Genomic DNA, 27,283 nt, shown 5'->3' with positions numbered 1-27,283 from the left:
TGCACTTAAGGAAGTATATCCATGTCTTCCTTGAGAAATCATCAACAAATATCACATAGTACAAGAACCCTCCTATGGATGTAGACATGGGTCCACCTATGTCAAAGTGCACTAGTTTTTAACACATCTTTAGTTTTGCTCAAACTATGAGGAAATGACTTTTTTGTGTTTTTCCCCAAGGCACAACCTTTTGCAAATTCATTTTGAATTTGACTTAATTTGAGCATTTCAGTTACCAACTTCTCCATAGATGTTAGGGCACGAAAGTTGATATGACCTAATCTTCTATGCCAGATTTCATTTGAATCTAAGGTCTCGTCAACAAGTGCATGATTTGTCTTAGTGCAAAGCCAATATAGTAGTCCTTGCTTATCCCTATTGTTTGAGCCTTCTTTATAGTTGAATTATTTTCCCATGCTAGTGCTTTGCCTTCCATGAATGTAATTCTATAACCATCATCTTCAACTACTGATATAGATATTAAATTCCTTTTTAATATCTAGTACATATAGAACTCCAGAAAGCTGAATAAATTTTCCTTATATTAATTTGATGGTATAGGTCCCAATTCCTTTTACGGAATATACAAAATCATCCCCAATTGTAACTTCTTCATCTGTTTCTATTTGCGTGCTTTCTAGTTTATCTTGATATCCAGTGATGTGTCTTGAAGATCCACTGTCAGTTATCCAAGTGTTGGACTTGGTTAATATTTGACTAGACAAGGCTAATTAGAAGGCATATTTCTTAGAATCTTGACCTTTGATTGATTTATCAATTTTGGCAAATGATGCTTGAAGTTTTGATCGATCAAGCAGATTTAGGGCATAATGTCCATATTGATCACATCTGAAACATTGAATTTTAGACAATTCTTTCTTCTATTTTGATTGTCCTTTTCCATGAAAGTTTATTTTCCTTTTGGTGTTCTTCTTACCCTTCTTATGAGAGTTGGTGTTAAAAACATGAATGTCTTCATCTAAGGTTTTATGTTTTCCTTTAGTCACTAGTCTTGACTCTTCTTGAAGACAATCAAATCTTAATTGATCTAGTTTTGGAATTTTAGATCTTGCACTTATACCTTGTAGAAATGACTCCCAAGAATTTGGTAGTCCTCCTAATGCTATTAAGAATAACTCGTGGTTGTCAATCTCATAAGGGACTAAAAATAATTGACCTCTCAATTTTGTGATTCTCATAAAAAAGGCATTTAGTGATTCTCCTTTATTCATGCTAATATTATTCATTTGTCTTTTAAGAGCAAGTTTTCTACTAGTGTTATTTACTACGAATGCATTTTCAAGAGCTTTAAACACGCGATATGTTGTTGCATGTTTTTCCATAATAGGCACTATGTGATCTCGAACAACATCCACCATTATTTTCATGGTCTTCTCATTATTCTCAATCCATAGAGTTTTCTCTAGATCATCTTTAGGTTCTTCTTTTTCTTCTTTTACAAAGGATTCTAATTTGTTCTCTTTTAATAACATCATTATACGAAGTTTGTAGGATTTGAAGTTGTCAACACTTGTGAGGTGGTGTTCAAATCTTAACATGTTTGTCATCTTGAAGAATAATGAGAGACTGCAACTTAATGTGAAATCTGATCTCTTAAACTTAATGAGATCCTTCCTTAACAAGGTTCTGATAGAATGTAAAGTTTCTAAACAAATTTCAATATAAGGCTGACTGATGCATGATTTCGTTTGCAGGTTTACACACAGATGCCAATGAATTAGATTTACTTCAGAATCTGTATATAGCACTACAAAAATAACAGAGATGTTCTTGTATATGTGATGCTTATGTTCCTTTGATATGCTTGCATTAATAGATTTTGATGCCTTGCAATATCAGGCAGATTGAGTATATATATAACAAGGAGGGGTGTGAGAGTGAATGGGCATATCTTCGAATGGAGACATGACCATTCACTGTCACACCTATTCGGTGTTTGATTATCATACCCATTTTGAGTTAGTTAGACTTAACACAAGTCTAAACATATATTACTGATCATAATGAACTCAGTTCATATGCAACCCGATAATGATATTTACACAGATCGATAATGATCTTAAATCAAAGTGATTGGAATATGTTACGATCATGATTGAGATATGATCTTAGATATAATATTTATATGTTCATCGGTTTCAACTGCAGCAATCAATTGCAGAATGACATACAATGGGATTACATATATATATATATATATATATATATATATATATATATATATATATATATAATCATACTGGTATATACATATATATACATATATATATAATATAATCATATATATATATAATATAATCATACTGGTATATACATATATATATATATATGTATATATATATAATATAATCATTCTGGTATATACATATATATATATATAAAATCATACTGGTATATATATATATATATATACCAGTATGATTATATATATATATACATATATATATATATATATAAAATCATACTGGTATATACATATACATATATATACATATGTATATAGATTTTTGATCACAATCATCGTCCGATCGAAGCTACATGCTTTAACACTTTGGCTATGGCTGCTTGAGCTTTCTTCCTTTCTAGGAAAATCCTATGAGTATGTCCAAACTTATCACACTTGAAGCACTGGACCTTAGAGAGATCTTTGTTTTTGTGATTTTGCTAGTTATTTACTCTCTTTCATTTGAATTTCTTTTTCTTCCCTTTGTTGCTAGAGTTTGCATTTAGTGCTTGAATTTCTCTCTCTTTATTCAGACCAATCCCTCTTGAGATTAGTCGAGACTCCTCTTGAGTACAATCATTCTTGAGTTGATCGAATTTAGGTAGACAAGGTCGACTAATGCACTGGATAAAAGATTCCCATGAGATTGGTAATCCTCTAAAAGCTATTAGAGATAGTTCCAAATCATCAACATTGTTTCCGATTGCAGAAAATTTGATCTCTTGATTCAGTGATTCTCAAGAAGTAAGATGAAATTGTCTCCCCTTTAATCATTTTGATATTTAAGAGTTGCTGTCTTAAAGTGAGTAATCTGCTTGCATTGTTGATTTCAACCATGTTTTGAATGGTTTTAAACACTTCATAAGCAGATGTTAGTTTTGCTATTGATGGAAGGATGTGATCTTTGACAGCATCAATGATTATTTTCTTAGCCTTGTTGCGTCTCTTCCACGATGTCTTATCAAGTTCATTTTCAGGCGGATGACGTTCACAATCTTGTTCACTTGTAATTCTGTTTGTGAATTCTTGATAATTTTGACTCAAATTGGCTATGTTTATTCTTCTCTAGTTAAGCTCCGATACCATGTAAAGGGAAATGAATCTGATCTAGAGAGAATAATTAATATTCAGAATATGTCTGAGTGACTGTATAACAGTCCAAGTATTTCAGACTTTAACCTTTATTATAACTAAGATAAGATCTCAGAGAAATCTGAGAATTTGAGTAATTCAGATCATATATATATGAAGACGTAACAGAGAGTACTTGACTGTACTCATAATTATATTTATCTGTGTAACTTATAATATTGCTTGACTGACCAATATCAATTTCTTGTCTTGAGCTTCAGATTGTCGTGGTTATTTATCATCCTCTCAAACCAAGCACAGGTTGTATTAATACTTTTCCAAATGATGTAGTCACGTAGGGGTATGATCCTTACGGGGTTATATCCCTACGTGGAGATTTAATGTTTAGTTTGACCGATAACTAGTGTTACCATAAACAAGAATCGGTACTACTTAACAAGTGCAATACTAAGACATCGATAGAATTATAAGGAAGCTCTTACTGGCGAATGCAGTCATAATAATATGAGATTACATTTAACTTATACAAGTATATATATGTCTGTGCGCGCACGCGCGTGTGTATGTAATCTGTAACATAGTTATATATTACTAAATCAACGTTCTATCTGCTTCAATCTGAATGAAGCTACTTCCTCAACAGTTTCTATGACACATTCAATATCTAAAAGAGGATTGGAGAGGTGGCACATGAGCTGGAGCTACCAGAGAGTAGCAAGGTGCATAATGTCTTCCATAAATCACTCCTCAGGAAGGCACTTGGACAAAATGCTGTTCCCTCTTCTGAGTTGCTACCTTTGGATGAGGAAAGGAAGCTTGTGTTGGTTTTAGATGCAATTATTGATTACCAGAAGCATACTTTGAGGAAGAGGGCCATCAATGAATAGTTGAAGTGGAAGGCCCTAACTGTCAAGGATGCTACCTGGAAGAGTGAGGAGACTTTAAAATCTAAACTTGCAATTGTTTCGGGATAAGTAATTTTGGAGAGGGACGACTATAAAGTCTCCTTCTCGAGCCTAATTAGCTAGGATGGCCATTAGTCTATTCCTAGATTCCCATAGGCCAACTGTTAATGGTAAGAGGAATCAACATACCTTGAAGTGCACCAATTCAGTCTTTCTTCGTTCTCGTTGATGGATTTGAGCCCAATTGTTGTCATGGATTGCATTTACATTTTTTGAAGCATTTTTGAAATCCCAAGGTGTTCTCCAAACTCCTTGGAGAATAAACCTATTTCTAGTAAGTCTGAGTTGGCACCAGTTTGCATCACGCTGTATCAATTAAGTTTTGGCATGCTTAAATTGAGTTTTTGATGCCTTGACAACACTTCCGCAACTCGGATAGAGGTATTTAAAATATAAATTAAATTTCTAGTGTTATTCAAATTATTTACCTATAATGTTATATTTTATAAAATCGTGTTATGTCTCCCTAAAGTGAATGCCTAGTGGAAGGGAACTTACACATAAGAGATATTTGAAAACTGTTTTGGGTGGGAAATGTATTATTTTAAATTTCAAATGGGCTTATTATCCCTTCAAGGCTATAAATAGAGGTGTTGAGCTCTCATTGTGGTTATAAAAGACTACACATAATGAAATGTGGATTGAACCTGTGTGTTCTTCCCTGGATCTTGTGAGGGTATAACCCCTGATTAGATAGCTAATTTTGGATTTGGAATACAATCCCTAGCTGATTTATAGTGCTCTGAGATGAGAATCACCAATGTTATTCACACTCTTTGCTCATTGGGGTTTCAATACAGATTTTTTAAATCTATTGAATGCAGATTTCTGAAGAGAGATTTAAAACTGATTTTCAAAGCTTTAGGTGTGAATTTGATGCATTCTCAGTTTTGGTGCTGCTGGTCATGCCATTTGAAATTTTGTCCCATACGATGCATATTCAGCTTGCAGATGTCATTGAAGGGTTCAAAATTCTTCGTGATTACATCCACAGATTTCCACATGCCTGGCCAACCATATTTGAAGTGATTTTTGGGCTGAGGCCATACCATTTTGCCAAGCACCCAAAAAGCTAGGTGCGAGACTTATTTCAATTTGGCTTAAGCACTGCCTCAGCCAGGTTCCTTTGAGGCTGTTTAGAGGTCCTTTAACCTTGAATGCTTATGGGTGAAAGTTCAGGTGTTTTTTTGGTGGATCTGATGCTAAAATATGCAAAGGCTGATGTGCTAGGTATACATAAAAAGTATATCAAATGCTTAATAACCTGGGCTTTAAAAACATGCCAAATAAATTGTATATGGGAAGGTATAATTGTTAGCCAGTGCTCCAAATATAGACTGAGACAATGCCAAAGGCTGAATAATCTGAAATTTGAAACATGCAATAAATTTCTTAGGAAAAGCCTAATAAGTAGGCTTCTAATACCAATTGATATAACTATTGTTAGAATTTGATTCTCTATGTTCTGATTTCATAAGAAAATCCTGTATATATAGGGAAAAAATCTTACAACACCATTTAGTGTTCTTGGCTATCTACTTTTTATTTATTTATATTAAAATACAACCTTTACCTAAGTTACTGATCCTGGTCCTAATATGGGTTCAGGTTCAGGTTGGGGTTCAAGTTTGTGGATTTGGAGAAAAAAATCCCTTGGATTTGGGTTCGGCATACATAAACTTGTTTTCAAAAATAAAAATAAAAATTATATATATATATATATATATATATATATATATATACACACACACACATATATACATACTGATATTATAAATTTATATATAATTCATACATGTTCAAAACTTCCAACATATAATAATAACTTAGAAGCGTGATACTCATAAATCCATAATTGCTAATAAAGTTATAAATATGACCTAATTTAGTTTGTAACTGCAATAACTATTCCTCTGAAGTGTGACGATGACAGTTAATTAAATTTCAGTTAATTTTGGTTATGATTTGCTTATGAGAATAGATATGAATATTTCATTCTATTAATGGAAATAACAGTAGAAGTAGGAATTATATTTTCTTATGTGGGAAAATTGGAAATGAATTATCGATGCATATTTATATCATTTTGATAACATGAGATCATTACAATGACGTGGATATCTAATCCTTCCATGTTTAGGAATTATATTTTCTTACGTGGAAAAATTGGAAATGGATTATCAATGCATATTTATATCATTTTGATAACATGAGATTATTACAATGATGTGAATATCTAATCCTTCCATGTTAAAGGATGCAAGAGTAGAACCAGCCCACAAGCAAGGAAAGAGCATAATTTGTATAGGTGGACAAAAGCAAATGGTGAAAGTCAACAATGCAATCCATATTTGAACCTCAACCTCAAACCCTTAGGTTGGGGATTGTGGTAATTGGATGTCTACTTGCTCTAGTTGCTCTAGGTATAGAGTTTCCTCATAGATTTTAATAAACAACCTTGGTAATTATTATTTAATTAACCTTGTAGTTTTCTCATTACATATTTCATTTTGATTTGATTTTTCTTTCAATAAACATAATTATATATATGCACACACACATATAAATATACATACATACATACATACATATTTGTGTGTGTGTGTGTGTGTGTGTATAAATCGTTGGACTAACTGCCAACGTTCCCCTTCAGGATTTGTGACATGCCTTAACAGCTCCTGTGTTCTATAAGTCTAGTGGTTGTATCAAGCATTGACAGGTCAATCTTTTGGTGCAACGGCAACCCTAGCTTGTAACAAGTGGTATTAGAGCTTGGTCATAAGTTAGAATCCCCTCAAGTAACACTAAGGGAGGGGGGGGATTATTGGACTAACTGCCAATGTTCCCCTTCAAGATTCATGGCATGGCTTAACCGCCTCCTGTGTTGTATAAATCTAGTGGTTGTATCAAGCATTGACAGGTTGATCTATTCATGCAACGACAATTCTAACTTGTAACATAAATATGTTACTTCAACATTATGATCTGCTTCATATCATGCATGTTGGTTAATACCATCTTTGTCGATGACTTTTCATATACATACATACACATTTATATAGGAATGCACATCTATATATATATATAGTAAAGATGTGACTTATTATTATGTTCGTACATTGCTTTCTCATAGAAATGATCCCGATCATATATTAACAGTATGTTATGCATTTCCGTATGTTTTTTTTTTTGGGTCAGGCAGCTCTTGCATGTGGTGGCAAGAGTAGCTCTCTCTTACCACCTCGGAAAGGAGTTATCCTTGCCACTCCAAGCTAAGAAGCTTGGGATCGGCTAAGGGAAGTCATTCTTTCTTGTGATAGTTGAGGAAGCAACGCTTTGTGGGAAAATTAGGTGTGGAGCATCATTTTAATTTTGTCTTTTACTGCTACTGCAATTTAGTTGGGTGTGGTTGTTTCGTCTATAGCTCTATCTTGCTTGTATTGTCTGTAGCTCAATCTTCTCTTTGTCATGTGTAATCCTGCGGGCATGTGGTTTTTTTTCTCAATTGATTTTATGTTTGGATGAAGGAAACTTACAATGAAGCTTGGATTCATGTTATACTATTGTATTTCATTTAAAACGAATGTGAATGTTGCTACATGGCACGTATGTACATCGCATCATTGTTGGAGTTGTTGCATTCATTTCTATGTATTAATACTCTGTTAAGAAGTATGTCTATGCATTGAATGGCGTGTGTTTATGATTTGACTGCATTCGTAATAGATAAAGGAAAGGTAATCTTGATTGCATTTGATAGCGCCATTGTGCAGTTGTTCCAACCTGCACATAGCTAGTACTCTATAATAAAGCAAGTTTCCTTTGTAGCACGATTTTTACCATTTACGAGGGGTTGGAATCATATGTTGTGAATCCATTTAATCTGTTTTGCTAAATGTTTTAGATGCATAGCATAATGAGATAGCTCATATAACACTAGCATATCGTAGGAGTTGTAATTTTTTTTAGTAGAGTAAATAAGAAACTAATGAAATGAAACACATAAACCTCTGTCTCTATTTTCATGAAAACCAGTGAGGTCAAAATTCCTTATAATTTGATTTGTTTATCATCTGCTCGAGTCAGGACCCTTTGATCTAGTAATTACTCTCAAGAGTAACAATCAAGTTCTCAGTACGGACCAGAGTCAGTGTGACTTAATGTTAGAACCTTGTAACCTCATTGAAACAACATAGGATTATACCAATATGATGTAGCCCTGGGATGGGTAGAACTTAGACCTCTAGAAAGTCCCTCCAGAGAAAGTTAATGACATCAAAATTTGAGATATTTGATGTATCGGACCAAGAGGTACATGGAACGAGTTTGGTGGTGACATTGGCTACACAGGGTATGTACTTGTACTTCAAGAACTTGGCCAATACACGTAGAACCAGCAGTGCAATATCTAGCTAGGAAGGTCACCTAGTAGGCAAGGATGTCTTTAAGAAGACTGGCTATGATGGTTGTGAATTCTACACCAAGTCTCACATGGCAAGAAAATGGAAACCGTGCATTTGTACTCCTAAGAAGGGTTAGGCTACTTCCTTTGGAAGTTGTGTTAATGACAGTTAGTCATGATCAAAAGATTCAAGGTCAGGTGTTAAAACCCCTGATGATACTCTTTCACCCATGATGAACGAATTTCCAAGAAGAGACAATTGAAGGATCAACACGTACAGGTTCTGATTTTGTTAGTTTATTTCTGCTAAAGCAATATTTATTTTCTTAAATGATTTTATTTCCTGAAATGTATTGATTTCAGCTTCATGTGAAAAGTAGTTAATAACCATTCTGGAAAGATAACTGTAGTTCTTTTCATGCTTGTAGGAAAATGAAAGTTAGTTGTTTCCAGTTTTTCTGTTTGTTAATAAAAGTTTAATTTTAATTTTCATTATATTAGGAGGATTAGGTTGTTAAAAAATACCTCGTATATCATATTTATAATTTGCAAAAGTCTCAAAATATTATTATACAATGAAAATTCATATTAGTATACAATGAAAATTCAAATTACAAGTCATATTTTATATTTAATATCTATATTCATCTTCATCATGAACATGATCAGAGGCATCAAGGTCAGTATTTGGTTCAACTTCATTTGAACCACACTCTGTACTGGATACCATTAGGCATGGAGTGTGGTCACACCTATGTTACCATAATAATAAGTTAGAAGTATGATACTCATAAATTGGTAACTGTCAATAAAATTATAAATAAAGTATTTCATGTATCATATTCATAACTTGCAAAAGTCTCAAAATGTATTTGCAAATGGAATTTTTAGAGTCCAAAATAGTTTTTTAAGGCATATGGGCTCCATTTTTTGGCACCCACAGCCGCAGGCGCGCCCGGGTTCAGCCCAGGCACCTGGGTTCTTACCAAAGAAACCCAGTTCAAGCCCAGAGGAGAATCGAACTGGAACAGGAACCTGGCCTCAAACAATCGAACCCTGTAACTTAGATCTTGACAGCAATTCCAGCTGTCATCAACTTTATTTGTAGTTACATATATAACCGACATTTTTTTAAAGTTTATATAAGCACACATGTGCATTATAGTTTAACATTATGAATACATAGTGTGGACTACTCAAGTAGGAAGGATACACACCAGCCTTGGCCTTCACACATTCTGCTCTTAAGCAGGGAGAACACCGACTGACTTTGATTTTAGAAACTATTGCAGTCAAGTTCCCCACCCGATCCAGTGCTCTCCTTGTTACAAGAACCTCCTTAATACCATGCAAAATCGATAATTTCTAGAGAGTGGATCGTCATATGAGGTCATTCTTCGCATCATCAAAGCATTCTGATCTCCTACAGATTTTGATTACAAATCCTCTAATTCAAAATTTGAAGACTCCTTTATCACTATTTGTCATTTACATGCATTTTGCACCCCTTCCAATTCAATTTCTCTTTACTAATTTTCACATCCACAAGGTGATTCTGAATCACCTAGCAAACTTCGTTAAAGTTTCCTTTGAGTGAGGAGAAAATGATAAGGACATAAAATTTATTCAGACTGTCAACTATAGTCCACATGCAAGTGCGTTGACTTAAGAGAAGTGAAATTAAGACAGTTGCATAGGTAGATGGAAATATTTAATAAAGTAATTGACAGTTGCAACTGCTGTAAAGAATGGCTAGAAATAAATAAAAAAAGACAAATAGAGTTGGAACAGCTATAAAGGTTAGTAGTGCAAAACTAAAAAGTAGATGCCCAGCCTAGAGATGGAACCAACCAGTTCTTGCAGTGATTATATCCAAAAGCTTAAGTATACAATCCACATGTATGGAAGGACATGGTGTTCCAATATCTGTGGCACTGATGTCTTCTGCAGATAAGAAAGAACCGAGGAAGAGCAAACCATGAAACTAAACATCCACAGAAGGTGTAAAAATGTGGGCATCAGAGAAATGTTCCAAATACAGGCACATCAGCTTTGTTACCTTGAAAAGTACTGTCCACATAATTCTTTTCTGTCCATAATTTTGGGGATAGAGGTTTCTACTATCATCTTTTCATCAGCCCAGCCCAAAGTACATCATAATAATGACAATGAAGTTATGAACCTTTTTTGGATAAACTGTTTGAACTCTAAAGAACTATAAGCAGAAAAGCTCCCAAAAGAGAGCCCACACAGTTTGTTTTCCGTCCTAATACATAGCACTCTCCTTGAGAACAACTGAATGTCTGTTTAACAGGGGTGCCATGCCAAAAGCATTCTCATGGGACTCCTAGACGATATTCTACAGAATCAACTCCTCAAATATATTCTGTCTAGCATTACCCTGTCTGAGTAAGTAGTGATCCTTGAAGGGATACAATTTAGACATACTGTAGACATGATGCTGCTAGATGAGCGTTGATAAGTATTGAAAATTGCCTGAATGGTTCTTAAATTAAGCCAAATCAACATGGAATGGCACTCTCCGACTATTGCTTATGTTACATGGGTATGTAAAAAATATGCAACATCAACGAACTAGCACACAATCAAAAGGCAATAATAAAAACTGTTTTGAATCCTATGTAACTGTAACAACAGAAGCCTGGTTTAGTATGGAAGGTTGAGGCTCCAGACAAATCCAACAAACATAATGATCACTGAGATCACATGACAATTCCCAGCCGCTAACACTAGCTCGAACCATTTTGCGTCTAATTTTCTAGATCATGGTGATATAATTTCTTCTGGAATTCAGTCATATGGACCCTTAATGTGTATTTTACAAGCTACCTGAAACCCGTCTCCCACCCCCAAGATGCCTTCCCGATGCACAGGGTTCTTTTGGCTGTGTTAGTCTAATCCAACACTCAATCAGGTAGGGCAAACCCTCTTTCCAGGTGTTCAGAGGTGAGATCACTACATTTTTATCATTATGACAGATGAAGTACTTCATAGTTCATCAATATGACTGCCTCCAGGGACAAGTACCTACAGTGTGCTGGAGAATACTTCCGCAAACAAGCTTGAACTCAGGCATCCTAAGAAGCATGGATTAGTACTCGCCAGATGAAAATTGAAACAAAGATTATCCACTCTAAAATTCAGTCACATGAATCCTGCATTTCGAATTTTATGACCCTAATGTAATAGTTCAAATCCTGCAATGGTTAAAATCACTTCTAGAATACTACCCGGAGATGCAACCATGGAACCTGTAGGTGTCTTCGGCAAGAACTGAAACCTTGAATTTGAAACTATGACTAGAAGAGCTTTATGCCTGTTGAAGGTGCCACTATACAGTCCTACATAGAATGGTGTAAACTAAGGGAAGCAAGTAGGACAGCTGTAGAGCAATCAAGTAGGACAGTCCTAATGTAATAGTTCAAATCCTGCAATGGTTAAAATCACTTCTAGAATACTACCCGGAGATGCAACCATGGAACCTGTAGGTGTCTTCGGCAAGAACTGAAACCTTGAATTTGAAACTATGACTAGAAGAGCTTTATGCCTGTTGAAGGTGCCACTATACAGTCCTACATAGAATGGTGTAAACTAAGGGAAGCAAGTAGGACAGCTGTAGAGCAATCAAGTAGCCAAACTGTGTTCATGGGTTCGAGTCCTGGCCTGTCAAACTCTCAAAGCTATCCGAGCAAGGATTCCAAATGTTTCCATTCTCATCATACACCCTACCCATTTTAAATTTAAAGTTCAACAATATTGAACCAATAAAAACACCAAATCCAGCTTTAAAAGCTTCTATCCACTATCATATAAGATCGGCACTTTGCTTAAGAACGTAGACAAAGGCCTGCAAATTAACCAAACTTCAATTCACTGATCTGCACGAGTCTCCTGCTATACTTGCTCTCTTTAAGACAACATATAATTCATTTATAGCAAGTGTTTGAGGAGAGAAAAGAAAAGTTATTGATATATTCATCAAAATCTTTATACTGAAATAAAAAATCAATCAATCAATCAGAAATCAAGTGGGTTTTCATCTAATTTTAAGTGAAGCAATACTGACCTGGCTAATTCTTGGTAATTCAAAAATCAAAACGAGGAAGAACTAAGAATGAACACAGCAGCTCAAATGATTCCGATTTTTTCCGATTAGGTGATTGGGATTTGTATATCCTGTAGAGGCTCTAGTTCTACTGCGAGGATTCCCTCCCGTGGATCGTTTATTCAGGGCATGTTCTGCCGTGGGCTGTTTGTATTGCTTGAACGAGTCAACTGCATTTTGAAATAGAAAGATTAAAAACCGTCGGCTTGGGAAAATGTGCAGTACTTTTCAAAAGTTCAAAAATTAATTTAAGACCATCTGGCAGTTTTTAATAATTCAAGGCATGTGCGCTTTCTCCACAGTTTCGCTGCTTTGTTTTGTTTTCGTTTTTTTTGAGGAAACGGCTTCGCTTAACTTATTCTTTGTTTTTTTCTAAGAATAAGTTGTCTAGATTTTAGTGTGAAATCTTCAATTTGGGAATCTCAAGATAATATTGACCGTTTTTTAAGTTTCATTGTCATTTTAAAGGCAATTCCCAACCAGGTCTGGAATTTGACCGGTCACCCTGTCTATCATCTTACTCTTTTTTTTGGTCATATTAATGTCTTTTATTTTACATTTTGAAATAAATAGTAGTTGTCAAAAACTAATATAATATACCTATAAATTAGTAATATTTATAAAAATCTCGTAACTTGAGTTTGTAAATTTATACATTCTAAAAATTTTAAGAAAGTAATTATAAATCAACAATATATGACAAGTTAAAAAAGTTTTTAAGTTTATATGTTTCAAATCGGGAAAAGAAATTTATATAGTATATTTTAAAAATAGTATCTATAATCAATTTTGACGATTTATTTATAAACTTAATTATCATATTGACGATTTTGTAAAAAATTAACATGTCAATCAATACAATGCTAATCCATATTGATGCTGGAAAATAGTCAACAGTTTGATGGCAGCAATTACAACCACTGGAAGCAATGCATGTTAACCATCTTTGAGTATCATCGTTTGTATGCACTTGTTCTAGGCACAGAAACTCGTCCTGCCCCCAATGGCACGCCTAGTGGGACCTCCATTACAACAAATCAAGATAAGTTTGATGGTCAGAATCGCGAAGTTATTATGCTTCTCAAGCTCTCTGTCACAAATGATCAACTACCTCAGATTCCCTCTAGCAAGTCGACTGCAGACATCTAGAAATATTTAAAGGAGCTGCATAAAACATCCGACAAGAGTCGAGCATTCTGTCTAAAGAATCAGTTGTTTCCATTATGATGGATGAACGTATGTCCTTATAGGAACATCTCACGAAGATTAAGGACATTTGTGATCAGCTTGAAGCCATCGGTTGGACAATGGAGGAAGAAGATATGGTAGTTATTACGCTGAAATTCTTGCCAACATCTTATGAGCATTTCATAGAGACTCTCAACATTACCTCAACTAATGTTGATCTGAAATTCCTAGAGTTGTGCACCAAACTCCTACAGAAGGATCATTGGAAGCAGCAATTTGGCAGCCGTGCTTCCTCACCCTCGTCAAAACAAGCCTTTGCAGCTAAGTTCCAGCCATCTCAGTCATCTCCTAGGGTGGATCCCATCAATCCTTAGGCAGTTTTCAACAGAAGAGTGTTCAGTGTCATTAATGTCATAAGTACGGCCACATGAAGAAAGATTATCATTAGCGACTTGCTTCCAAACAGAAGAAGCTCGGAGGGTCCAATCAACAGGCAATGTTGCTAAACATTCTAAGACAAAGGAGTCAGTGTTCTACACTTTTATGGCTAAAAGCCCTTCAAATTCAGTCTGATCCTCTGCTTGGTATATTGACTCCAGTGCTTCACGTCATTTCTCTCATCGACATGACTGGTTTACGGATTTATATCCATACAGTGATTCAGTTGTGTTTGGCGAAGCAGAGGAGTTCAAAATTATTGGCAGAGGAAATGTTCAAATACAATCTAGTGGGTGTTAACTCATCTTTCTCAATGTTTGCTAAGTTCCTGGTATGGCACTCAATCTTCTCTCTGTGAGTCAAATCTGTAGACACCTAAATTTGATTACACTATTTTAGTAATCCTATTTAGTTATCTAAAAAGGGCATTATTAATTAAATTTCTATTTAATTAATCATTTTTCATCCCCTAGTTGATTAATTTAATTAATCATCTATAGTCCTAATTGATAAATCAAATAATCTATTATTTATCAATTAAATCCTATTCTTCTATCTAATTCCAAAAATCCCCATTTATTAAATAAATCTATTTGATAAATGAAATCCTCAAATTCAAAAACCCCTAACCTATCTCTAATCCTCCATTTAGCCTAATCCACCCCATCCACCCATACTAACCAAGCTTAGCCACTAACTCACCCACCTTCATTAATGCCATCCACTTGCACATCTCTAACATCTCTAATCTAATCCTAAACCCAAGCCTAATCCACCCCCTAATGTTGTCACATTCCTTAAACAAGTTTAAGACTTTCCTAATCCAAACCAAAGTCTCCCCTCAAAAAGCCCAACCACTAAGTCATGAGTGCTCTTACAAAACATAAAAGACTCTTACAAGCCCACTCATGACTCTTACACCCATCTTCCACACTCTTCCCTCTTCCACACTCATTCCTCTTACATCCCTCTTACATACTCAACCCCACTCATCATGCCTTTAACCAACCCTTTACCCTACCCTCTCACACTCATCCTCCTTGTGACAAGTGTCACCTTCCCATTGGTGCTAAACAAGCACAATCCATGTGCTCTCCTTTGAGTGCATCCTAGCCCTCCTTAAGCCTTCATCCATCCTTGCATCTAAGCCCTCCATCCCTCTACCCCTTAGCCTATAAATTGAATCCCATCCCAAGCCATTTCATCAACAATCTTTGAGCTAAAGTTACCATGCTATTTTGAGAACCAAAGCCATCAACCATACCCTTATAATGCCAAATTGAGAGCTCACAAAGCTACCAATTTGCCATTACCCATCTCCATTGAAGCAGCTTTTGAGCATCTTGAGCATACATCCACAGCAAAAGGACACATCTACAGAATCAAGAAAGCATGGAGTGTTTTCTCTTGTGAGGTTTGCACTTCTTGTTTTCTTTCTTTGTCTAAGCATAAATGTGAATTTAGTTTTTGGTTTGTGAATGTTTACTTTATTTGTTAATGTTCTTTGCATACTAATTCTTGTTCTACAAGATCATGAGAAATTCTCCTCAGTTGGATGTGGTGTTCAATGCCCACAAATGCTTTGTTATTGATCGAGAGACTCGTCTTACTGTTGCTACTGGTCTAGAGGATCATGGCCTATATCGGCTTACTGACACTAGTGATTCCCCTGAAATAGCTATGGCAGCTCGTGATTTATCTCTCAAGACTTTGTGGCATCAGAGATATGGACATCTCAACATCTAGTATCTCTCTCAGTTATCCCAAGAGGAATTTCTTTCTAGACTACCTCTAATTCAACCACAACATCTTGGAGTATGTGATGCCTGTCAAGCTAGCAAACAACATCAGACTCCCTTCAAAGATAAAGATTCTTGGCATGCATCTCGGGTACTTCAATTATTTCATGTTGATATTTGTGGTCCTATGAATACATATTCAATTATTGGTTGCAAATATTTTTTGCTTATTGTTGATGATTGTAGTAGAAAAATGTGGATGTACTTTCTTAAACAAAAATCAGACGCACTTAGTACATTTTAGAATTTTAAGTTATTGGTTGAAAACGAGTCTTGTTGCAATATTATTTCTCTTAAAATAGATAATGCGGGGAATTTTGTTCTCATGCATTCTTTGGTTTTTGTATTGAACATGGCATCAAGTGCCAATTCACCACACCTTACACTCCTAAGCAAAACAGTGTTGTTGAGAGTCGCAATTGTACGAATGTTGAGATGGTTCATTCTATTTTACAACACTAGAGTGTTCCTAATAAGTATTGGGCAGAAGCAGTATTTATTGTTGTTTACCTTCCAAATTGTTCCCCTACTCAGGTTGTCAAGAACAAAACCCTCGAAGAATTATGGTCTAGTCGTAAGCCCAAGATCAGCCACTTGAAGAGTTTTGGCTCTCTTGCCTATGTCTGGATTCCTAATGCTAAATGTTCCAAATTAGATTCCAAGACTCAAAGACTCATGATGACAAGGTATAGTGACAACCATAAGGCCTACAGATTGATAGATATCAACATTGATCATCTTATCTTTAGTCACAATGGTGTTTTTGATGAAACTCGAAGACCATTTCTATCCTCTTCTGAGCAATATTCTGAGGAACAGCCTCACAATGTTCCCCTTCCTTTAGCACCATCTGATGGACAAAATGATAGAAATAATGCCTATCTTGGGACACTTGATGTTGATCTTATTGAGGCTCCTAAGAATGATCCTCCTCCCATTGTTGCTCCTAAACCTCTTCCAACTCCTCCAGCTCCTCCAGAGGTCAGCTCTTCTACTCTCCGACCCAAATAGTGGGTTAAAACTAGTAGTGATCTAAGGGATGATGAGCTCATCAAAGGTAAAGTTTCTTGAAATAAGCACAAACAAACAGTTAATTTTTCTCTTATAGCTAACATTCATAGTGTTTATGAGCCCCAGACTTATTATGAGGCTAAAGGTATTCCTAAATGGGGACAGGCTATGGAAGCTGAACTTCAAAGCATTTAGAAAAATCAAACTTGAGTTCTTTCTGATCTTCCTACAGGGAAGAAGCCTGTTAACTGCAAATGGGTATACAAGGTCAAATATAAAGTTGATGGCACCTTAGACAAGTATAAGGCTCATCTTGTTGCTCAAGGGTTCTCACAAAGGGAAGGTATTGACTATGAGGAGACTTTTTCTCCTACAGCTAAAATGAGTACCATACGGCTTGTTCTTCCTCTAGTAGCTTAGTTCAGTTGGAAAGTTCACCAAATGGATGTCAAGAGTGCTTTTTTGAATGGTGACTTATAGGAAGAGGTCTACATGACACAACCTTCTAGATTTAAGGTTGTTGGTCAAGAACACAAAGTTTGTAAACTTGTCAAAGCTCTCTATGGTTCGTTTATTATTATATTTTTTGTCAAAGTAAATTTCAAGGAGGATTTTAGATGCTAGTTTAGTGGTAAAGTTGTGATACACAGTTTTTTATTTTCATGGTTTAAATGTTCATCTTTCACTTATCCATAATAAGTTGAAAATTAATTACTTTTTTTAATAAATTAATAGATTAAATTTTTAAAAATTAAATATATGATAGTTTAAATTATTAATAAATAGTAAAAAAGTTAATTGACAACATCCATGAAGTGGACATGGGAGTGGTGGCAAAGTTTGTAAGCAAAAGTAGGTATGGGAGGTCATGGGTATTCAAAGACCAGGGCTTGGGTAGAAAGTCAAGGGCATTTTCAACATGGATTCATTGGGTCGTGTTATAGATAGCTTTTGACATTTGGAAAAAGGAATGTCTTATAAACCATTGTTTCATAATGAATATTCAAGACTCTTTGAATGTCAAGGACTAGAGTAGAATAAAGGATAAAGTATGGAAATTGGAGGAAGATCAAGAAAGATTGGACCCTCTCAAGTAGGCTTTCATTCCAATAATAGCATAGTTCTATTGGTTAATATTGATTATTTAGGATGGAATTATTATGTAAGTTGGCCTAAGAAAAATGGGTTTTATAATGAAATAGGTGAGAGCACAATCTTCTCTACTTTGAGTTAGGAAATGGTGTATTGAATCATGGCCTTGCAAAGTGGATCTCAAAACCCTACCTAATGCTTTGAGTTTGATCATTTGTTACATCTCACAAGATAAGCTATGTATCTTAATAATGGGTATTTTTTTACGGGAGGCATAGATTTTTTCTCTTGAAAGAGTTGGAGTCAAACTTCAACCCCTTGAAAGTAGATATTGAAAGGTGGCTTTTGTGTTTGGCTTTATAACCTTCCTTTTTAAATATTGGGATATAGATATAGATTTCGTGCTCTTAGTGAAAGGTTAGGGACTTTTCCAGGAGCTAGTGAAGGGGTAGAACAAAAAGATTTCAATGTGCATGCTCATGTATGTATTAGTGGAAAAATTATCTCTAAAGAGATAGATATTTCCACAAATTTTGGGATTAAAAAATAAACACTTAAAGTTGATGATATTGTGGATAAATACAGGGCATGTAAGCCCTATAGTTGCATGGAGCTAGAATGCAAAGAACATTGTAAAGGGAAAACAAGGGTTAGAGAAGCACATATTAACAATGTAATGTAGATGGTTGAAGCCAAGTTTTAAATGACCAATGAATGAGGGGTCCTGGCAAAGAAAATAGATTTTAACCTAATGGGGTTCTAGGATTCAATGGATATAATGAACCCTAAATTGAAAAATTATGTGGGAGGTGTGGACAATTAGCTAGACTAGCTTGTGAGAGAGATTTACTCTTGGACAATAAAATTGAAGGTTGGGGTGATTTGCAAGATTTTGGGGCTCTTATTGTTTCAAATACTAATAAGCATGGATCCTCAGTTATGGTGAAGCATCAACTCGAAACCTTGATCTAGTGGAAGTAATCAACCTCAACAAAGAGAGTGAGGCTCATTATGTCAATTAAGACATGTTAGGAAAGGAATCCAATGAGGCAGATGTTGGATACAATTGTCTAATTGTGTGTTGTCTTTGATGTTACAAAAATGTCATATTAGTTTGTAGCCAGTGCTTACCAAGCTCACTTGGTCAGCAAGGCAATTTTCCTTGTCTACCGAGCATTCCTAGATATTACTTTGCAAAGATAGTGTCTACCAAGCTTACTTAGGCGTCGAAGGAAATTATGGCAGAAAGCAGTATTCACCAAGTTCTCATGGTTAACGAAGGAAAGTTGGTCAAAAGTCAGTGTTCACCAAGTTCACTCAGTTGCCAAAGGATTTTGCAAAGTTCGTAGTGTTAACCAAGCGTATGTTGGTTAACACGGGAAATCATTTCTTATCAATGTTTACCGAGCAGGGTCGACCAATGAAGGATTTTTTTAATTTGAGAAATGAAGTTTAGTTATTTCAAGCATTGATTCCAGTTGACTGTGGTAATGATTATTGGTCATTGTAATTTGTAAATGAGCTGACTTGATAATTTGTATGGTATAAATATAAGGTCAGTTGAAATTCTAAAGTATGAGTGAGTATGCAAATGTTTTGATTGTTTGAGAAGGCAAGTGTGAGTGAACTTGAAGGATGGTCAGATATCCTTGAGGAGCAGCAAAGTTATATTCGATGAGAAGGATCTAGAGTGAAGCAGAATAGAGATATGTAATCAGAAATTCAATTGCATCTCATTCAGGTAATTTCATTGTTACTTTCTTACCATTGTAGCAATGATTCCAAAATCTCTTAATAGAGTTGGTTTAACAGCCAGTTGTAAATCCTCTAGCAAGGTGATAGCTATATTAAATTGTTCTAAAGACCTCTTGTAAGGCCACTCCTAACTGGGTGATTAAATCCTCTAAAAAGGTCACACTAACAGTGTGTTTTGTAACCTTTAACCAGGTTGACTCCTAACAGGGCTCACTTCAAAAGAGTGAAAATCAGTAGCTAGTTACTTGGTGGTTTTTTCCATATTGGGTTTCCACGTTAAATCTTGGTGTCTCATGTGTTCATGTTATTTCTTTTATGCTTGCATGTTAATCACTGTGAATGTTTAAGATTAGTAATAAGTAAATCACACTGCTTTACCGAGTTACAACATTTTCTATTTGTTTACAACAGAAATCAGTTTTATTGTTAACATCCAAGGGATCTGAAATATTTTTGTGGTAACTAATTCACCCCCCCCCCCTCCCCCCCTTCTCAGCTACTCCATCTATATTTTCAACAATTGGTATCAGATATTTTGGTGCTTGCAGGAAAGGTTTCAAGGACCTAAGCTAAAGATCAGGATGTCTTACAAGAGAGAAATTCCAAGGCTTAACAGAGATAACTTTTCAGCATGGCAGGGACTCATGAGACTTCATCTAGCTTCCATTGATGATTCAGGATTGAAATACCTTGATGAAGAATACACAACTCCTTTCAGTACACTATATGTTGGAGACATTGCTAAGAAAAAGACTCATAATACCATGATGATAGACATTGCATCTGCTCTAAGCTATGAAGAATTTGATGATATCACGGACTACAAAACTGCCTTTGAAATGTGGAACTAGCTAAAAGACATCTATGGTGGTGATGACAATGTAAGGAGAGCCAAAGCAGAAAGCCTTAGAGGACAATTTGATCAGATTAGAATGAGAGAAGATGAAAATATTGCCAAATATGTTGAAAGGATCAAAGCAAGTGTCAGTGAAATTAAAGCTTCTGGAGGAGAGATCAAGGAAGAAACTATTGTAAGTAAAGTTCTTAGAACATTGCTTCCTATTTATGCAGTCAGAGTATCTGTTATTCAAGAAAGAAGATGTGAGACAAATCATAAGATAACTTTGGATACCTTAGTAGGAAGATTGACAACCTTTGAGCTAGATAACTATGAAAATTATGTTCCAGCTGCCAAGAATATTGAATTTGCATTTGAGGCCAAGCTTTCACTTAAGGAAAAAGGCAAGAAAATAAAGGACACTCAGTTAGAAAGTGAAGAAGGATCAAAGGAAAGTTCCAACAGTGATCTTGAAGTTTTTGAAGCTCTACCTGCAAGGAAATATTCTATAGGCAGAGGAAAATACAAAGGTAAAGTTCCCCTAATATGTTTTTCATGTGAAGAAATTGGTCATATTGTTGCCAAATGCCCAAACAAGGGAAGAAGGATGAGAAGAAAGGTCACAAGTGCAATGACAAGAAGGATTTCAAATCATTCAAGGACAAAGGTAAAAAAACATGTTTTATGGCTAAGGATTCTAATAATAGTGAAGATGAAATAGTTTACATTGCTGTGAAAGATGAATCTGATGATGATGATGATGATGATGATAAGATGGCACTTATCTCTCATGTGAGAAAAAATTATACATGGATCATAGATAATGGATGTTCAGATCATATGACCGGTGACAAAACAAAGTTTGAACACATTGAAGACTATGATGGTGGTAGTGTAAGGTTTGGAAACAATGAACCTTGTTGCATAAAAGGGAGAGGTCAAATCTCATTAATCAAGGAACTTGTATGTGATAATGCCTATTGGGTTGAAGGACTAAAACATAATCTGCTAAGTGTGGCACAGCTAATCAACATTGGATTCAAGGTGGAATTTATGCATGGCAAGGCAAGACTACTAGATGACAAAGGAAAATTGATTGGATCAGGCAAACAAACAAAAGGTAACTTGTTTTATCTTGATCTTGGTGAGTCCTCATGTTTTATTGCTCAAGTTAAAGAAAGTTGGTTATGTCATGTAAATTTTGATAACATGGTGAAAATAAGCAAATTCAGGAAAGTAAGAGGCATTCCTAGTTTGAAGAAACCTAATGTTGGTTTATGCAAGAATTGTTAGATTGGAAAAATGGGAAAGACTAGTTTTAAAAGCAAAAACTATTAATCTAAAGATATCTTGGAAATTGTGCATACTGATTTGTGTGGACCTACTGGAATAGAAAGCTATAGTGGAGAAAAATTCTTCATTCTTTTTGTTGATGACTACTACAAAATGATGACTATTATGTATTTAAAAGAGAAGTCAGAAGCATTTGAGAAATTCAAATGGTATTTGGAAAGAGTAGAAAAAGAAATAGGGAAAAGATTGAAATGCTTAAGATTAGATAGAGGTGGTGAATTCATCTCTAATGAATTCAATAAATTTTGCATTGAAAGAGAAATCAAAAGATAGGTATCAGCCACTGGAACTCCTAAGCATAATGGAATGGTTGAAAAGAGAAACAGATCTATCATGGGTTGTGCAAGGACTCTAATGATTGAAAAGAACATTGCTATCAAATATTGGAAGGAAGCTATCAGCATTGTAGTTCATACCTTAAATAGAGTACAATTGAAGAAGGACTCATACGAAACCCCCTATGAGTTATGGTATGGCTATAAACTTAATGTAAGTTACCTGAAAGTATCTGGAAGTAAATGTTATATCTTGAAAGAATCTAGAAAAGGAAAATTTGATGTGAAAGGTGATGAAGGTATATTTTTAGGATATTCTTGCAAGAGTAAGGCATATAGATGTTTGAATTTGTCTACTCATAAAATCATAGAAAGTGCACATGTGAGAATTGATGAGTTTGCAGAAAGGACTGAAGAAGAAAGAAAAAAGGAACCAAAGGATTATAGGATATTTGTTTACATCGAACCTGATACATTGCCAGACACATATGTCAATAAGGAGACTTCTACTCCTGAGTCTTCCTTAGTTACCAAGTTGCAAGAAGTTCAAATCGAGTCACAAGGACCCAAGTCACACTCTAAAGTTATTGAGCCAATGCCTACTGAGTCTGAGTAGCTAGAACCTAAAGTTGAAGTTCAAGAGGATGATAATGCAATTCATTCAAAAGGCAAGGAACATGTATTAGCCAAGTACGTCAAAAGGAATCATGCACCAGATTAGATTATTGGAGATAAATCAGAAGGTACTATGACAAGAAGAAAGCTAAAAGGTACATGTTTACTTGCTAATTTTGAACTATAAATGTCAAAGATGCATTGGAAAATGAAAGCTGGATTGAGGCTATGAATGAAGAGATAGAGCAAATAGAAAAGAACAAAACCTAGACTCTTGTAACTAGGCCTAAAGACAAAAATGTGATTGGAACAAAATGGGTATTCACGAATAAGTTGAATGAAGATGGTAAGGTATCAAGAAACAAAGCTAGATTGGTGTGTAAAGGATATTCTCAAGAAGAAGGCATTGATTATGGTGAGACTTTTTCCCCTATTGCAAGATTGGAAGGTGTCAAGACCTTACTTGCATATGCAGGACATAAAGAATTTAAAGTATATCAGATGGATGTCAAATCTACATTTCTCAATGGTATTCTTGATGAAGAAGTCTACATTGAACAACCTGAAGGTTTTGTTGATCTAGACAAAAGGGACATGGTCTGCAAATTACACAAAGCATTGTATGGTTTGAAACAAGCTCCTAGAGCATGGTATGAGATGTTGCATAACTATCTTATACAGATTGATTTCCAAAGAACTAATGATAATAGTAGTTTGTACATTAAGAAAGGACCAGACAACAAGATTGTATTAGCTGAAATATTTGTGGATGATACTTTATTTATAGGGAATGATGATCTATGCAAAGAATTTTTAGAGCAAATGAACAAAGAATTTGAAATGTCTATTTTTGGTGAGATTAAGTTCTTTGTTGGTCTTCAAATATAGTAGAGCAGGAACGGTATCTACATCACCTAGCCTAAGTATATCAAGGAGATACTGAAGAAATTTGGTATGGAAGATTCAAAACCAGTTGGAACACCCATGTGTATTGGATTAAATCTTACCAAAGATGATGACTCAAAAGAGGTAGATCAAACTTTATATAGATCAATGATTGGAAAATTACAGTATGTAGTTCATACAAGGCCTAATATTGCTCTTGCAGTTGGTATACTGGCAAGATTCTTGGCAAAACCCAGAGAAAATCATATGATGGCAATCAAAAGAATCTTGAGATACTTGAAAGGTACTGAAGATTATGGCTTGTGGTATAAACATGGAGGAAATCTGGACTTAAAAGTATTTATTGATGTTGATTGGGCAGGAAATATTGATGACAGAAAGAGTACAAGTGGTGGAGCATTCTTTCTTGGAAAAAGGTTGGTATCTTGGACATGTAAAAAGCAAAATTGCACAACCCAATCCATAGCAGAAGCATAATATGTTGCAGTAGTAGTAAATTGTTCTAATATTGTTTAGTTTAAACAGTTGTTGGAAGGCATGAAGGTTGAGATCAAAGAACCAGTTGTCATGTTTTGTGATAATACAAGTGTAATTAACATATCAAAGAATCCAGTGATGCATTCCAAAACCAAGAATATTGCTATAAAATACCACTTTGTCAGAGAATTGGTGCAAGATAAAGAAATTAGATAGGAATATGTCCATACAAAAGAACAGGTTGTAGACGTATTCACCAAGCCATTACCTAAGGATGCATTCATGTATCTAAGAGGTAAGTTAGGGGTCATTCCCCTATCTAAAGCTCACTAAAATAAAATTTTAGTGATGCACCAATAGGTACCAAGTTGAAGATCTATCAATTGATGTAACATAGTCAAGAGACCATTGCATATGAATCAATACTCAAGGCACATTGATACTCATTTGGTATGTCTTGTCTTTGGCATGTGTTGTCAAAGAGGGAGAGTTTATTGTCACATCTTTATGAAATTTGTTTGAGGGAGATTTTACTATCTTTCTGAAATTTGTTTGGAGAAGAAGTTATGTAATTCCTTCATAGAGGGAGCTTACTGCATTAGAGAAGTTTGTGGCATAAAATCTAAGAGGGGGAAATTTTTTGTCAGAGAAAGTCTTACTTTCAAATTTCATTGTGCTTTGACATGTTGTGTTGCCATCGATGCCAAAGAGGGAGATTGTTGAATACAATTGTCTAATTGTGTGTTGTCTTTGATGTTACACAAATGTCATATCAGTTGGCAGTTAATGCTTACTGAGCTCACTTGGTTAGTAAGGCAATTTTCCTTGTCTATCGAGCATTCCTAGAGATTACTCTATGAAGACAGTGTCTATCAAGCTCAATTAGGTGTCAAAGGAAATTATGGTAGAAAGCAATGTTAACCGAGTTCTCATGGTTAATGAAGGAAAGTTGGTTAGAAGTCAATGTTCACTGAGTTCACTCAGTTGCTAAAGGACTTTGCAAAGTTCACAGTGTTAACCAAGTGTTTTTTGGTTAACATAGGAAATCATTTATGATCGGTGTTTATCGAGCAGGGTCGGCCAATGAAGGATTTTGTTAATTTGAGAAATGAAGTGATGATGTTAAAGAGAGTGTAACCTTTTTATGTGACTCTTGTGGTGATCATGTTAAAGAGAGTGTTGAAGGTTTGAAGAAATCTATGGAGAGAATATTAGTTTAGCTCACCCAAGTGGCAAGGTTGTTAATGGTATTGATGGTTTTCAAAAAAATTAGAGATCTTTGTTTCATTTGAGGTTCAAGGGGAGACAATCCAAAACATTTCTTGTCCAAAAGTGGTGTAATAGGAGCCTAACGTTAAATTAGACAAAGAGAATCCAATTGTTCAGGATTACATATGGGAATATGGCTTCCAAAGACATTTTGTCATGAGCCCAAATGATAGGTAATTCATAATGAATATATATACACACACAGACACACACACTCAATAATAAAAAGCATATTTGATGAGATTTATATCATTACATATATATCAATAGTAATTAGATATTGTTTAATGTTAATTGATTAGTTAAAATTAATTTAATCAAACTAACTATAACTAATTGTTTAATCATAATTGATTAGCATATAACTATGGCAATACTATAAAAAACCACTAATGCAAATATAAAACATCACAATCACTAATAACTACATCTATGTTTCCTCTAAACAAATCAAATGCATGTCAACTCTTTAATGAAATGATGGGATCATGAGTAAGGATGTTTTTTCATCTGCATGTCACCATATTTATAAGGTATAGTAATGTTATGTCAAGGCATAGAAGAATATTATGATTAAGTTTATATGTGGAAGGATTATGATTAGATTTTATCAAATCAAACAAGGAAAAATTTCGGCATCGGGAGACTTGAGTACAAGTTGGCAAAAGTGTCCAACTGAATCAAATGAAAGTGGATAGAACAATTATTATTTAATTTGAATAAAGGGTTGAGGCAATTTATATTCAAACCCATTGGCTGGCACAAAACTCGATAGGAGGGCAATTTGAGCAAACCTATGACAAGTTATTGTACAAAGAGTGTATCAGTCCCAAACCCATGTGGGCTATCCATATGGGTAAGTCTGGTTTGTAATTATCATACATAGTCACCCGCATGATAACATATTACAGGGAAATCAGCCAATTCATATTACCAAGAATGATATGTTAATTGGAGTAACTAAGAGTATTAATAGAATAATTAAGTGAATAGAGAAAAAGGTTAAAGAATTTATAAGTATGATTTGGGTACTATGCAAAAACATTATATTTGGTCATAATACTATAAATATATATAATATATAATATGATTAAATACATAGAGAAGTATAAATAGATTTATACATGAATATAATGCGAGTAAATTAAGATGTGTTCTTAGCTAAGTTTCCTTTTTTTTTTATATATATTCTTGGGAGTTGATAGATGGTGTTGTGTGGGGAGAGGCAGAGTAAATCCAGAGGAATTCTGGTGTCAAGCGCCCTATGACAAGTAAATCCATGTTCTCCTCAAGATAGTATAAGAAGAACATAAGAAATAAAGGTTAAACATATCAACTCATTGAAATGATATAAGATATATTTTACCATTTAGAATTAATGAAGTATCTAACAGTTGTTAGACTTGAATTATTGATAGCCTTCGAGAAATTGGTCAT

At 34.8% G+C, this 27,283-nt stretch overlaps 1 protein-coding gene across 1 annotated transcript in view; it reads right to left on the bottom strand.

The window, feature by feature from the left end:
• LOC149563862 (Major facilitator superfamily protein) overlaps positions 1–13,040 on the bottom strand; it is a 47,380-nt gene extending 34,340 nt beyond the window's left edge. Inside the window, exon 1 of the mRNA XM_089826994.1 lies at positions 12,792–13,040. The gene's annotated coding sequence lies outside the window, so the exon portion shown is untranslated. The remainder of the gene's footprint in view (positions 1–12,791) is intronic.
• Between the last annotated feature and the right edge of the window lie 14,243 nt (positions 13,041–27,283).

The sequence above is a fragment of the Cupressus sempervirens genome, chromosome 4, assembly GCF_028749045.1.
Source record: "Cupressus sempervirens isolate cs-2001-9-10 chromosome 4, ASM2874904v1, whole genome shotgun sequence".
Lineage (NCBI taxonomy): Eukaryota > Viridiplantae > Streptophyta > Pinopsida > Cupressales > Cupressaceae > Cupressus > Cupressus sempervirens.
This window is presented reverse-complemented; position numbering and strand designations above follow the sequence as displayed.